The sequence below is a fragment of the Rhinopithecus roxellana genome, chromosome 2, assembly GCF_007565055.1.
Source record: "Rhinopithecus roxellana isolate Shanxi Qingling chromosome 2, ASM756505v1, whole genome shotgun sequence".
In the NCBI taxonomy this organism is placed as follows: Eukaryota; Metazoa; Chordata; class Mammalia; order Primates; family Cercopithecidae; genus Rhinopithecus; species Rhinopithecus roxellana.
The window spans coordinates 132,789,400-132,802,303 of NC_044550.1; the positions used below are offsets into that span (position 1 = coordinate 132,789,400).

Here is a 12,904-nt window from a genome sequence, read left to right on the forward strand (position 1 = left end):
TAAAGAACAAAAAGATATGTTTGCAGAAAAACACTCTGTAGAGAGTATGTAAGCGACAGTTCCTCGGTTTGTCCTTCCATGGATGCATGGAGCATCCAGCCAACTCAGCAGATGACCTCCTTCCAGTGTTTCAGCATCTGCTTCTCCCACAAGCCCGTGAGGTGGTGCAGGAACTTCTCCTACAGGTTCTGAACAGAAAAGCATAGTGCCTGGCACCTAGTGGGTGCTACATAAATGAACAATGAGCCCAGGTAAGTCACTCCTCCCACTGGACCTGTTTCCTCTAAGTAATCTCCCTTCCGTTTCCAGGTCCATGATACTTATCTGCCTTTTTAGAACAGGCCTAGGAGTCACATTTAGGAAAGGTAGGTGGGTGTGAAGACACTTTGATTAAAAGGTTAATGCACATTTTTGGTTTCCACTTTCGAATCTTCCAGAATTTATTTTTGCTTACTTAATTAAAGAGCCATGTCACATTTCTTTAGCTTGTGTTCTGGGTTCCTTAACAACAATAACAAAAAATTAAAGTCTTTACTTTAAACCGCCTACTCCAGCCATCCCAGGACACGGCGAGGAGGGGGCGCGGTCAGGTGGCGCGCGTGCCCGGGAAGGCGGGGGCTGTACCGGGCCGCGGGCGGGGCCGTGCACTCCGAGCACCACTTCCCCAGCGCGGGCCGGGGGCGGGGCGCGGCGGCGGAGTTTAGGGGCTTCCGCCGAGGGCAGTCCCACCTGCCCCTCTGCGGGCGGCGTCTCCTCTCCGACGCCCAGCACACGGGGGGGGTGCTCCCGCTTCTTGCCTGGCCCCTCTACTGCCTGCCCTCTCACCTCCCAGCGGCTTCCGCCGCCCCCGCCAGGCTGCACGGCGCGTCCCGGGCCCTAGACCCCCACCCACTAGGCACCAGCCCCGGCGTGTCCCCCGGAGTCTTCAGCCCGCGACCCACCGCCCGCGCGCGCCCGGGGCCCAGCCGGAGGGAGGGGCAGGGGAGGGGCTCGGCCGGCGCTGATGTAATCCCGGCACCCGGGCGGAAGGATATGGAGCGCGCCCCTGGTTGGCGGGGCGCTGAGGCCAGTTGCCGGGTAACGGAGCGGAGCGGCTCCCGGCGCGCCGCCTCCCGCCCTCCGCCGAGTGGCGCTGGGGCCGCCGCCGCCGCCGCCGCTTTACGTAAGGCGCAGGCCAGGGCCGCCCTGCGCTCGGCAGCCGCCCGCAGCCCCTCGGATCAAGAAGAGAGGCGCCCCCGCCGGCCGCCGCGCCGCCCGGCAGCCTCGGCAGGTACCGCGGGCAGGCGGCGGGGAGGGAGGGCGCGGGGCAGCCCCTCGGCCGGGTGGGCGCGGGCCCAGGCAGGCCGGACGCTCGCCGCCGTGGGGCTCCGGGGCCAGCGCGAGGGAGGCCGGGCCGCCGCCGAAGGCTTTGGGGCCAGCCCGAGGGAGACCAGGCGGCCTCCGGGGGCTCCGGGACCAGCCTAAGGGAGGCCGGGCCGCCGCCGAGGGCTTCGGGACCAGCCTGAGGGAGACCTGGCCGCCGCCGGGGATTCCGGGGGCAGCCTAAGGGAGGTCGGGCCGCTGCTGATGGCTCCGGGGACAGCCTAAGGGAGACCGGGCCGCTGCTGATGGCTCCGGGGTCAGCCGAGGGAGGCCTGACCGGCCCCGACCCTGGTGGTGCCCAGGCGTGCGGGTGACCTGTGGGCCCTGGGACCCCCGCCTCGACCCCAGGACGCCGGGACCCCGACTTGCGGCTCGTGCGCCCGGGTGGGCAGCGGACGATGAGTCCGCACAATGGGTTGCCGTCGGTTGCCTCCTGCCTGGGGCAGGTGTCTCCGCGCCGGGGCAGCTCTTTTGAGAGAGACGAGGCGGGGGTGCTTAGACTTGAGGATAGGACGCGGAGCCCCGAAAGCGGGCGCGGGAGGAAAGCTTCGGCTGGCGGGAGGCGCCCGGCGTCCCCGGCAGCGGGGTCAGGCCGGCAGGCTGGGCCGCTCGCTCGCGTCCCCTCCGTTCCCCTCCCCTCCAGCATTGTCCTTTTGGGGCCCCGGGAAGGGAAAACCGCGGGGCGGGGGAGGAGGGCAGCAGGCGGGCGGGGCCGGGAGGCCGGCTGAGCGACTGGCGCGTCGGCCTATGGCGAGGGGCGCGGCGCGGGGGGCGGGCCTGGCGGGCGGGGCCGGTGCTGCGCAAGGTTTGGCGAAGGTTACAGCTGAACCTAGGAGTGACAGGCCCACAGTCACCTGTGCGCCGCCCGGCAGACCCGGGCGCAAGGCGCGCCCCGAGTTGCTGCGGGGCTTGATCCGCCTCCTTTCCAACAATACGCGTCTCCAGCCGGCATTTCCAGAGCTCTGCTTCTTCCCGCTGGAGAAACCAGTGTGTGTCGTGTTGGAATGCTTCGTGTTGCCCTAGAATTCAGCTTGCATTCAGGTGCGCAGATGACAGGACCTGCCGAACTCTTGGTACAGACCCCTAAATCATGGCAGAACTGTCTTGATTTCTTTTTTGCCACCTTTCTGTTTTTGTCTTCTATAGGCAAGCCATGAAGACTTAACGCAGTTAAAAACAGGAGGGAGATTCAGCAGAGAGGAGGCATGCGAGATTCTTTGGAAAAAAAAAATAAATGTGGTTCTTGCTAATAATTACCTGGGTTGGATACTTCGACTTATTGCCCAAGTTCCTAAGAAGGGGTTTTACATTTCTGGGTCTTGTTTTAAAAACTCTTAGAAAGCTTGTGAGGGAGTAGGGACAAGTAGTTTTGATAATAGGCGATGCTGTGGATAAAACTGTATGGTAAAATGCCCAAGCTAGATTCTTCCTGTGCAAAATAAGACCCGTTCCAGAACACTTTGACCATTTCATGGACTTAGAATTTAAAGGCGGGGGAGGAGAGGGGAGAAATCTGTCACTGCATCCTCAAGGTCAAATATTCTTCTATCAGTTATTTCGGATTGAACCATTCTTAAATAGGTCTCAGAATCTCTATGTCGCTGCCTTGTGATGGAGCCTGTTTCCTAGATTGTGCCTTTGCATACCTATAGAAGCTCCTTTCAATTAATACATCTTATAACTCAGATTCAATTGCTGTACTTGCCAAATAATGCATTTTTAATCAAGAAGTCGTTTACGGCTTCCATTTTGGGTATAATGGTTTTTATGTAAGCCCGTTACATCAGTGATATGCCAGTTTTTAAACATTGAAGAGAAGGGAGAATATTACTTAGGTCCATGGGAAGTAGAATTCAAAGTGCAGGTGCTTTTTTGTTTGCTTTAGAGAAAAAGTATAGTTCTTTAACGACGTTAACATAAGTCAAATCCAACTGTTGTAAGGATGATTAGCTCGTTTTACAAGTTGCAAACATTTAAGAAAATTAGATGATTTTTTCTTTTTAGACAGAGTCTCGTTCTGTCGCCCAGGCTGGAGTGCAGTGGCACGATCTCGGTTCACTGCAACCTCTGCCTCCCAGGTACAAGCGAGTCTCCTGCTTCAGCCTCCTGAGTCGCTGGGACTACAGGTGCGTGCCACCATATCCGGCTCATTTTTTGTATTCTTAGTAGAGACGGAGTTTCACCATGTTAACCAGGATGGTCTCGATCTCCTGACCTCGTGATCCGCCTGCCTCAGCCTCCCAAAGTGCTGGGATTACAGGCGTGAACCACCGCGCCCGGCCGATTAGATGAATTTTTAACACTTCCAGTGATAATATAGGGTAATATAACCAGCCTACTCTCTGCTTTATTGTACGGTAGCACTCTTCAAAAGAAATTAGATTGTTCTTGTTCTTTATTTTTCATTGTGTGGAAAAGTACTGAGCCTGGGCTTTGTCCTTGTTTTTGTAGCATTTGACTTGGCAGTTAATGGCTTGTGAGCTAGTTTCCTCATCTGTAAAATGGGAAGATTGATGACACCTGTTTCACAGAATCGTTGGGATGATCACGGGAGGGAAGACATGAAATTTCGTCAACATTCCAACCCTTTTAAAATACTCGAGTAGTGTAATTATTAAAACCTCAGATTGCTTGCTTGGCTTGAAGCCTTTAACTTTGTCTTCAGGCTCCTCCCCACCCCTTCCTATCCATGCTTTGCCTGACTGCCAGAGTCATCTTTCCTGAGCTCAGATCTTGTCAGCCTCTGGCTCAGCAAGCTTCTAAGACTGCCTGTGGTTTGGACCTTAGAATTCAGAGATACCAGCATCACAATGCAGGCCTCTCACAGTCTGGCCCCCAGTCATCTCTGTACTTTATCTTGTCCTCTTTGTCCCCTTTCCACACTGTCCAGTGTGAAACCAAGACTGCTCTTGGTTCTCTGAACATGCCAAGCTATTTCAGACCTTCTTTGCTTATATTCTTTTCTCTTATTGGAATGTCCTGTCTCACTCCCACTCCCTCCAGTCCTTAAAAGTTCATATCAAATATTCTCTTCTCTCTGGAGTCCTTTGGAAGTCGTATTACAATGAATGATGCCTTTCTGCAATTATAGTTCTCTATTCTTCCTTCATTATTATCTGTATCATGTTGTATTATAAATTGGTCATGGTAAACTCTGGCTGTGGTGTCTATCTCATCATTTTGCCTCCAACACCTTGCTCAGGCGTTTAAACGTAAGTGCTTAATGTTAAACGTAAGTGTTTAAATGTTTGCTAAATAAAGTTAAAGTCTGTAATCAATCTTAAAGAGTATGTTAATATTATAGAGTATATTTATTTTTATTTTTTCTGACCCTGGCTTAAGTCTCCGCATGCAGTTTTTTGTTTATTTTTTTATTATTATTTATTTATTTTTTTTTTGAGATGGAGTCTCGCTCTGTCGCCCGGGCTGGAGCACAGTGGCCAGATCTCAGCTCACTGCAAGCTCCGCCTCTCGGGTTTACGCCATTCTCCTGCCTTAGCCTCCCAGTAGCTGGGACTACAGGCACCCGCCACCTCACCCGGCTAGTTTTTTGTATTTTTTAGTAGAGACGGGGTTTCACCGTGTTAGCCAGGATGGTCTCGATCTCCTGACCTCGTGATCCAGCCGTCTCGGCCTCCCAAAGTGCTGAGATTACAGGCTTGAGCCACTGCGCCCGGCCGTTTGTTTATTTTTGAGACAGGATCTTGCTCTGTCACCCAGGCTTGGAGTGCAGTGGTGTGATCACAGCTCACTGTAGCCTCAACCTCCCAGGCTCAAGTGATCCTCACACCTCAGCCTCCTGAGCAGCTGGGACCACAGGCGTGTACCACCACGCTCAGCTGATTAAAACCATTTTTTTAAAATAGAAATGGGGGTCTCCCTGTGTTGCCCAGGCTGATCTCGAACTCCTGGGCTCAAGCAATCCTCCCACCTCAACCTCCCAAAGCGCTGGAATGACAAGCATGAGCCACCACACAAGACCCAGATGAAGTATTTTTGATAAACATCAGTACCAACAACAACATCAGGAAACGCAGTTTTACTATGTTGAGTGTCGTTACTATTTAGAACATTTCATGTTGAGTGTCGTTACTATTTAGAACATTCCATGTTGAGTGTCGTTACTATTTAGAACATTCCATGTTGAGTGTCGTTACTATTTAGAACATTCCATGTTGAGTGTCGTTACTATTTAGAACATTCCATGTTGAGTGTCGTTACTATTTAGAACATTCCATGTTGAGTGTCGTTACTATTTAGAACATTCCATGTTGAGTGTCGTTACTATTTAGAACATTCCATGTTGAGTGTCGTTACTATTTAGAACATTCCATGTTGAGTGTCGTTACTATTTAGAACATTCCATGTTGAGTGTCGTTACTATTTAGAACATTCCATGTTGAGTGTCGTTACTATTTAGAACATTCCATGTTGAGTGTCGTTACTATTTAGAACATTCCATGTTGAGTGTCGTTACTATTTAGAACATTCCATGTTGAGTGTCGTTACTATTTAGAACATTCCATGTTGAGTGTCGTTACTATTTAGAACATTCCATGTTGAGTGTCGTTACTATTTAGAACATTCCATGTTGAGTGTCGTTACTATTTAGAACATTCCATGTTGAGTGTCGTTACTATTTAGAACATTCCATGTTGAGTGTCGTTACTATTTAGAACATTCCATGTTGAGTGTCGTTACTATTTAGAACATTCCATGTTGAGTGTCGTTACTATTTAGAACATTCCATGTTGAGTGTCGTTACTATTTAGAACATTCCATGTTGAGTGTCGTTACTATTTAGAACATTCCATGTTGAGTGTCGTTACTATTTAGAACATTCCATGTTGAGTGTCGTTACTATTTAGAACATTCCATGTTGAGTGTCGTTACTATTTAGAACATTCCATGTTGAGTGTCGTTACTATTTAGAACATTCCATGTTGAGTGTCGTTACTATTTAGAACATTCCATGTTGAGTGTCGTTACTATTTAGAACATTCCATGTTGAGTGTCGTTGCTATTTAGAACATTCCATGTTGAGTGTCGTTGCTATTTAGAACATTCCATGTTGAGTGTCGTTGCTATTTAGAACATTCCATGTTGAGTGTCGTTGCTATTTAGAACATTCCATGTTGAGTGTCGTTGCTATTTAGAACATTCCATGTTGAGTGTCGTTGCTATTTAGAACATTCCATGTTGAGTGTCGTTGCTATTTAGAACATTCCATGTTGAGTGTCGTTGCTATTTAGAACATTCCATGTTGAGTGTCGTTGCTATTTAGAACATTCCATGTTGAGTGTCGTTGCTATTTAGAACATTCCATGTTGAGTGTCGTTACTATTTAGAACATTCCATGTTGAGTGTCGTTACTATTTAGAACATTCCATGTTGAGTGTCGTTGCTATTTAGAACATTCCATGTTGAGTGTCGTTACTATTTAGAATATCTCTTTACAGTGCTTTTGGCCTTTCACTTCATCACATAGTAAGGGGTATTTTATACAAAGTAAAAATCGTCATCGTTCCCATCTGTATCTGAACTTGTAGGGTCTAATGCAATAGATTCAGCACCTGCATTGCTGACTGTAAATCACCGGCCTGTTTTTTGGGTAGAGGGAACCAGAGCACAAGGTTCAAAATATTCCTTATATTGGCCAGACGCAGTGGCTCACGCCTGTAATCCCAGCACTTTGGGAGGCCGAGGTGGGCAGATCATGAGGTCAGGAGATTGAGACCATCCTGGCCAACATGGTGAAACTCTATCTCTACTAAAAATACAAAAATTATCTGGGCGTGGTGGAGCACGCTTATAGTCCCAGCTACTTGGGAGGCTGAGGCAGGAGAATCTCTTGAACCCAGGAGGTAGAGGTTGCAGTGAGCCAAGATCGTGCTCCAGCCTGGCAACAAAGCAAGACTCTCTTTAAAAAAAAAAAAAAGTTCCTTATATTTGAAGTATAATTTAATTCCCAAGAGATTACATGTTTTTTCTTTAAAAGTTTTTTTTTTTTTGGAGATTGATTATATGCATCAAAAGCAATTGTGTTTGAGGGGGCTTCTTAAAAGAGTATTGGAACTGGATTTGAAAGACTCAGGTTTGTTCTTGGCCGTGGACACATTTGTTAAATCTCTCTTGGAAGTCAGTCTTTATTTGTGAACTGAGAATAGTTACTCCTTTTGCTTTGTAGTACATTTGAAGTGGCTATGCTTTGTGTACTGCACATCCTTACACAGATATAAGGTAACAAGGTATTTTGCTTTATAGCATTTTTGTCCTGCTTGTTACCCAGCCTGGAAACCTTTAGAGATATCCTTTCTTGAGCAGATTTTTACCAGGTTTGCTTCCACGAGTCTTTTCCATCAGTCTTTCTCTTGACTCTTTTCTTTCCTGTTTCCTCTGCCACTACCCTCCCTGGAGCTCTTACTCCTTTTGAAGACAGTTGCTGTAGTCCTCCAACTGGCCTCTCTTTTTTCTGGTCTCTCTTCCTCTGTTCTATTGCCAGAATTATTTAATATGCAAATCAAATCATATTATGGCTCCTCTCCCAAATATACACCAGAGGTTCTCAACATTTTCCCCTGTTCCATCACACCTGAGGGATGTGGCAGTTTTGTTCATAAGGTTATAGATGGGCTTTCTCCTCCGAAGATTTTTACCTTGGAAGTGCTACCACCCTCCTCCCCTGGTTGAGAATTAATGTTAAAGAGTTAGGAAATACTCTAAGATCTTTGCTGTCTGGCCTAATTCTTACTTTTAGCTTAATCTTTTATTGGATCTCTTTTTAGTTTTTGTTTTTTTGAGACAGGGTCTTGCTGTGTCACTCATGCTGGAGTGCAGTGGTGCCCTCTTGGCTCACTGCAACTTCCACCGCCCTTCCTCCTCCTGCCTTGGCCTCCTTCGTAGCTGGGACTACAGGCATGTAACACCATGCCTGGCTAATGTTTGTATTTTTTGTAGAGATGGGGTTTTGCTCTGTTGCCTAGACTGGCCTCGAACTCCTGGCCTCAAGCAATCTGCCCGCCTTGGCCTCCCAATGTACCGGGATTATAGGCATGAACCACCACGCCCAGCCTGCATCTCTTCTTGTCACCTTATATTTCAACACAAGACCTCTGGCCACTTCCATTATTGGCAGACTACTCTGAAATATTCTTTCCACCTTTCTCTCTCTTTCTGAATCTTGGAGTCTTGGCTTAAATACTGCTAACTCTACTTCTGTAATCTGATTTTCAGAATTAACTCATTATTTTTCTCTCACACAGTGCTAGCCTGATACCTCTACTTATCTATTTTTTCCTTATACCTTTCTTGTTTATATACATGAAGGTTTTTCCTGGTTTATAAGCTCCTTGAGAGTTATAGAGGAAAATCTTAATCATTGCTAATTTCCTCTACTGTGCAACATAGTCTTTTACATAGTACTCATTTGTTAAATGTTTGACTGAATTAACTGAGAATTTATAGTCTCTGATTTCAGGAGGAGGAGGATAGAGTTGGAATAACTTTATATGAGAACTTCATGAATCCACGTGACATACTCAGAACAGGGCCCAGCATATAGTAAGTGCTCAGTAAGTGGCAGCTTTTAGCTATTAATTTGGTTTTTTTTGGAGACGGAGTCTCGCTCTGTCGCCCAGGCTGGAGTGCAGTGGCTGGATCTCAGCTCACTGCAAGCTCTGCCTCCTGGGTTTACGCCATTCTCCTGCCTCAGCCTCCCGAGTAGCTGGGACTACAGGCGCCCGCCACCTCGCCCGGCTAGTTTTTTGTATTTTTTTTAGTAGAGACGGGGTTTCACCGTGTTAGCCAGGATGGTCTTGATCTCCTGACCTCGTGATCCGCCCGTCTCGGCCTCCCAAAGTGCTGGGATTACAGGCTTGAGCCACCATGCCCGGCCTTAGCTATTAATTTGAACAGGTAGAGAGAACACTAGTGGTTGAATACATTGGTTGATTGTATATGCTAGTTTATTATGACAATGTCCACATACTTATTTCTGGTGTGTGTGTAAATAAAAAAAAAAATCTAATTTTCTTTCTTTCTTTCTTTTTTTAATTTTTGTTTTGAGACAGAATCTCGTTCTGTCGCCCAGGCTGGAGTGCAGTGGTGCAATCTTGGCTCACTGCAAGCTCCGCCTCCCAGATTCACACCATTCTCCAGCCTCAGCCTCCTGAGTAGCTGGGAGTACAGGCGCTTGCCACCACGCCTGGCTAACTTTTTGTTTAGTAGAGACAGGGTTTCACCATGTTAGCCAGGATGGTTTCGATCTCCTGACCCTCGTGATCCACCCACCTTGGCCTCCCAAAGAGCTGGGATTATAGGCCTTAGTCACTGCACCCGGCCTTTGTATTTTTTTAGTTTTTTTTTTTTTTCTCTTGAGACCAAGTCTTGCTCTGTCGCCCAGGCTGGAATGCAGTGGTGTGATCTCGGCTCACTGCAACCTCTACCTCGTGGGTTCAAGTGATTCTTCTGCCTCAGACTCCCCAGTAGCTAGGATTACAGGCGCGTACCACCATACTCGGCTACTTTTTGTATTTTTTAGTAGAGATGGGGTTTCACCATGTTGGCCAGGCTGGTCTTGAACTCCTGACCTCATGATCTGCCCATCTTGGCCTCCCAAAGTGCTGGGATTACAGGTGTTGAGCCACCACGCCTGGCCAGTCATCTCATTTTCAACTTGTACCTATGTTCTTTCATTAATTTTGTGAGTAAGTTGGAGAGGGCTTTTGCATAAACAGATTCATGATGGTGGTCCTAAATTATTCTGAAGACAGGCAAACCTGTCTGTAGATGAGCAGGTTTTTTGCATATGGCTTAAGAAGATCTGGAGAATTGGCCAGGCATGCTGGCTCGCCTGTAATTCCAGCACTTTGGGAAAGCGAGGTGGGAGGATTGCTTGAGCCCAGGAGTTTGAGATGTGCCTGGGCAACATGGTGAAACCCTGTTTCTACAAAAAAATTTTAAAAATTAGCCAGATGTGGTGGCACATGTTTGTAGTTCCAGCTACTTAGGAGACTGAGGCAGGAGGATCACTTGAGCCCAGGAGATCGAGGCTTCAATGAGCCATGATTGCACCACTGGACTCCAGCCTAGGTGACTGAGCGAGACCCTGTCTTAAAAAAAAAAAAGTGGAAAATAGAAATTGTCACTTTTTCAGTATACAGTATGTTATTTTCAGGAAAGTGAATGTTTTCACTTTAATCTTACATCTTGTTCTATACATTAAGCAGTAGAAACCTCCTGTTTGGTATTTGGAATGACTATTGAAATTCTGTTTCTGACATCTTCCCCAAGTGCTTCCATGTTGCTAGGGTTTCTCCATATCTGCCTCTTCCTCAGTGTTGCCCCTGGTTGAATAGGGAGAAGATAAGGAAAACCAGCTATAATTATTTCAAAATTGTTTGCCCAGTTTGGAGATTTTTTGAAGCCCTTCCTTTTTTTATTTAATTTTTTTTTAATTAAAAAAGGTTTTTTTTTTTTTTTTTTTTTTGAGACACAATCTGACTCTGTCACCCAGGCTGGAGTGCAGTGGCGCGATCACAGCTCACTACAGCCAGGACCTCCTGGGCTCAAGTGGTCCTCGGGCCTCAGCTGGGACTGCACGCTCATGCCACCACTCATGGCTAATTTTTCTTCTTCTTTTGTAGAGACAGGGTTTCGCCATGTTGCCCAGGCTGATCTCAAACTCGTGGCCTCAAGCAGTCCTCCCGCCTTGGCCTCTCAAAGTGCTGGGACTGTGGGTATGAGCCACCATGCCCAGGCAAGCCTTTTATTTTCTTAGATGTCTGATTAGTATATTGCTCCTTGCTTGCATTTTCCCTGAATATTTTAATGGAGAGAAAGTTGAAATAGAGTAGACACGTTTTTAATTCTTTCTTTGGTTGTTTTCCTTGCCACTGCTTTCTTTGGTTACCATCATAGATAATTGAGTCCTGATTGTATTTTTCTTAATCTTTTGCCAGTACCATCTGAAGGAGTTTCTTGTTTTTATATACTTTTTTTTTTTTTTTTTTTTGAGGCAGTCTTGCTCTGTCGCCCAGGCTGGAGGCACAATCTTGGCTCACTGCAACCTCCACCTCCCGGGTTCAAGCGATTCTCCTGCCTCAGCCTCCTGAGTACCTGGGACTACAGGTGTGTGCCACCATGCCTGGATAATCTTTTGTATTTTTAGTAGAGATGGGTTTTTGCCATGTTGCCCAGGCTGGTCTCAAACTCCTGAGCTCAGGCAGTCTGCCTGCCTTGGCCTCCCAAAGTGTTGGATTACAGGCGTAAGCCACCGTGCCTAGCCTGTTTTTGTATACTTTAAAGTTTAAATTAAATTTGTTAAAGTATATTTTGTATGATTTGCCAAAACATTGGAACTTAAATAGCTGTTATAAAGCCTTTTTTTTTTTTTTTTTTCAAGATGGGGTCTCATTCTGTCACCCAGACCAGAGTGCAGTGGCACATTTATGGCTCACTGTAGCCTTGGCCTCCCAGGCTCAATTGATCCTCCCTCCTCAGCTTCCTGAGTAACTGAGACTACAGTTGTGCGCCACCACACCCAGCTAGTTTTTAAATTTTTTGTAGAGATGGGGTTTTACCACGTTACCCAGGCTGTTCTGGAACTCCTGAACTCAAGCAATGCTCCTGCCTCCGCCTCCCAAAATGCTGAGATTACAGGCATAAACCACTATGCCTGGACTCAAGTCAGTTTTTTAACATGAACATTAAGTCTCTTTCTTCATCTCCCTTCCCTTCCTGTACTCATCTTCCCTTGAAGACCACAGATAAATTGTAAAAAATGGAATCATGGTAGAGAGTGTTTTTATGTCATTATTTAAATAAACACTGACCTTTGTATCTTGGAATGCGTTCCATATCAAACATACAGATTGATATGGGTTGGCTGTGTCCCCACCCAAATCTCATCTTGAATTCCCACATGTTGTGGGAGGGACCCAGTGGGAAGTGATTGAATCATGGGGGCAAGTCTTTCCCATGCTGTTCTCATGATAGTGAATAAGTCTCACGAGATTTGATGGTTTTAAAAAGGGGAGTTTCCCTGCATAAACTCTCCTCTTTTGACTGTCACCGTCCATGTAAGATGTGACTTTGCTCCTCCTTGCCTTCCGCCATGATTGTGAGGCCTCCCTAGCCATGTGGAACTGTAAGTCAATTAATCCTCCTTCCTTTCTAAATTACCCAGTCTTGGGTATGTCTTTATCAGCAGTGTGAAAACAGACTAATACACAGATCTACTTCAGGTACAGATTTGCTTTACCATGTTCTTTTTTTAATGTGCCTAGTATTACCTTGTGTGAAGGTGCCTGAATTTATTTAATTAGTTGATATGAGGAGTTTCCACGTTTTTGTTGTTTGTAACACAGTGCTACCGTAAACTTTTTTGTACATATGTCATAGTGAACTTTCTTTTTTTTTTTTTTTTTTTTTAAGGATTCATAGTAGTCTTTTATTTTTTTATTTTTATTTATTTTTTTTGTGTGTGAACTTTCATGAGTAACCACCTTACCCTCAGCAGCCTTAAAAAAATTGACCAACAAGT

At 46.6% G+C, this 12,904-nt stretch overlaps 1 protein-coding gene across 1 annotated transcript in view; it reads left to right on the plus strand.

The window, feature by feature from the left end:
• The first annotated feature begins 1,041 nt into the window (after positions 1-1,041).
• KIAA0232 (KIAA0232 ortholog) overlaps positions 1,042-12,904 on the plus strand; it is a 102,526-nt gene continuing 90,663 nt past the window's right edge. The window contains exon 1 of the mRNA XM_030920391.1: positions 1,042-1,270. The gene's annotated coding sequence lies outside the window, so the exon portion shown is untranslated. The remainder of the gene's footprint in view (positions 1,271-12,904) is intronic.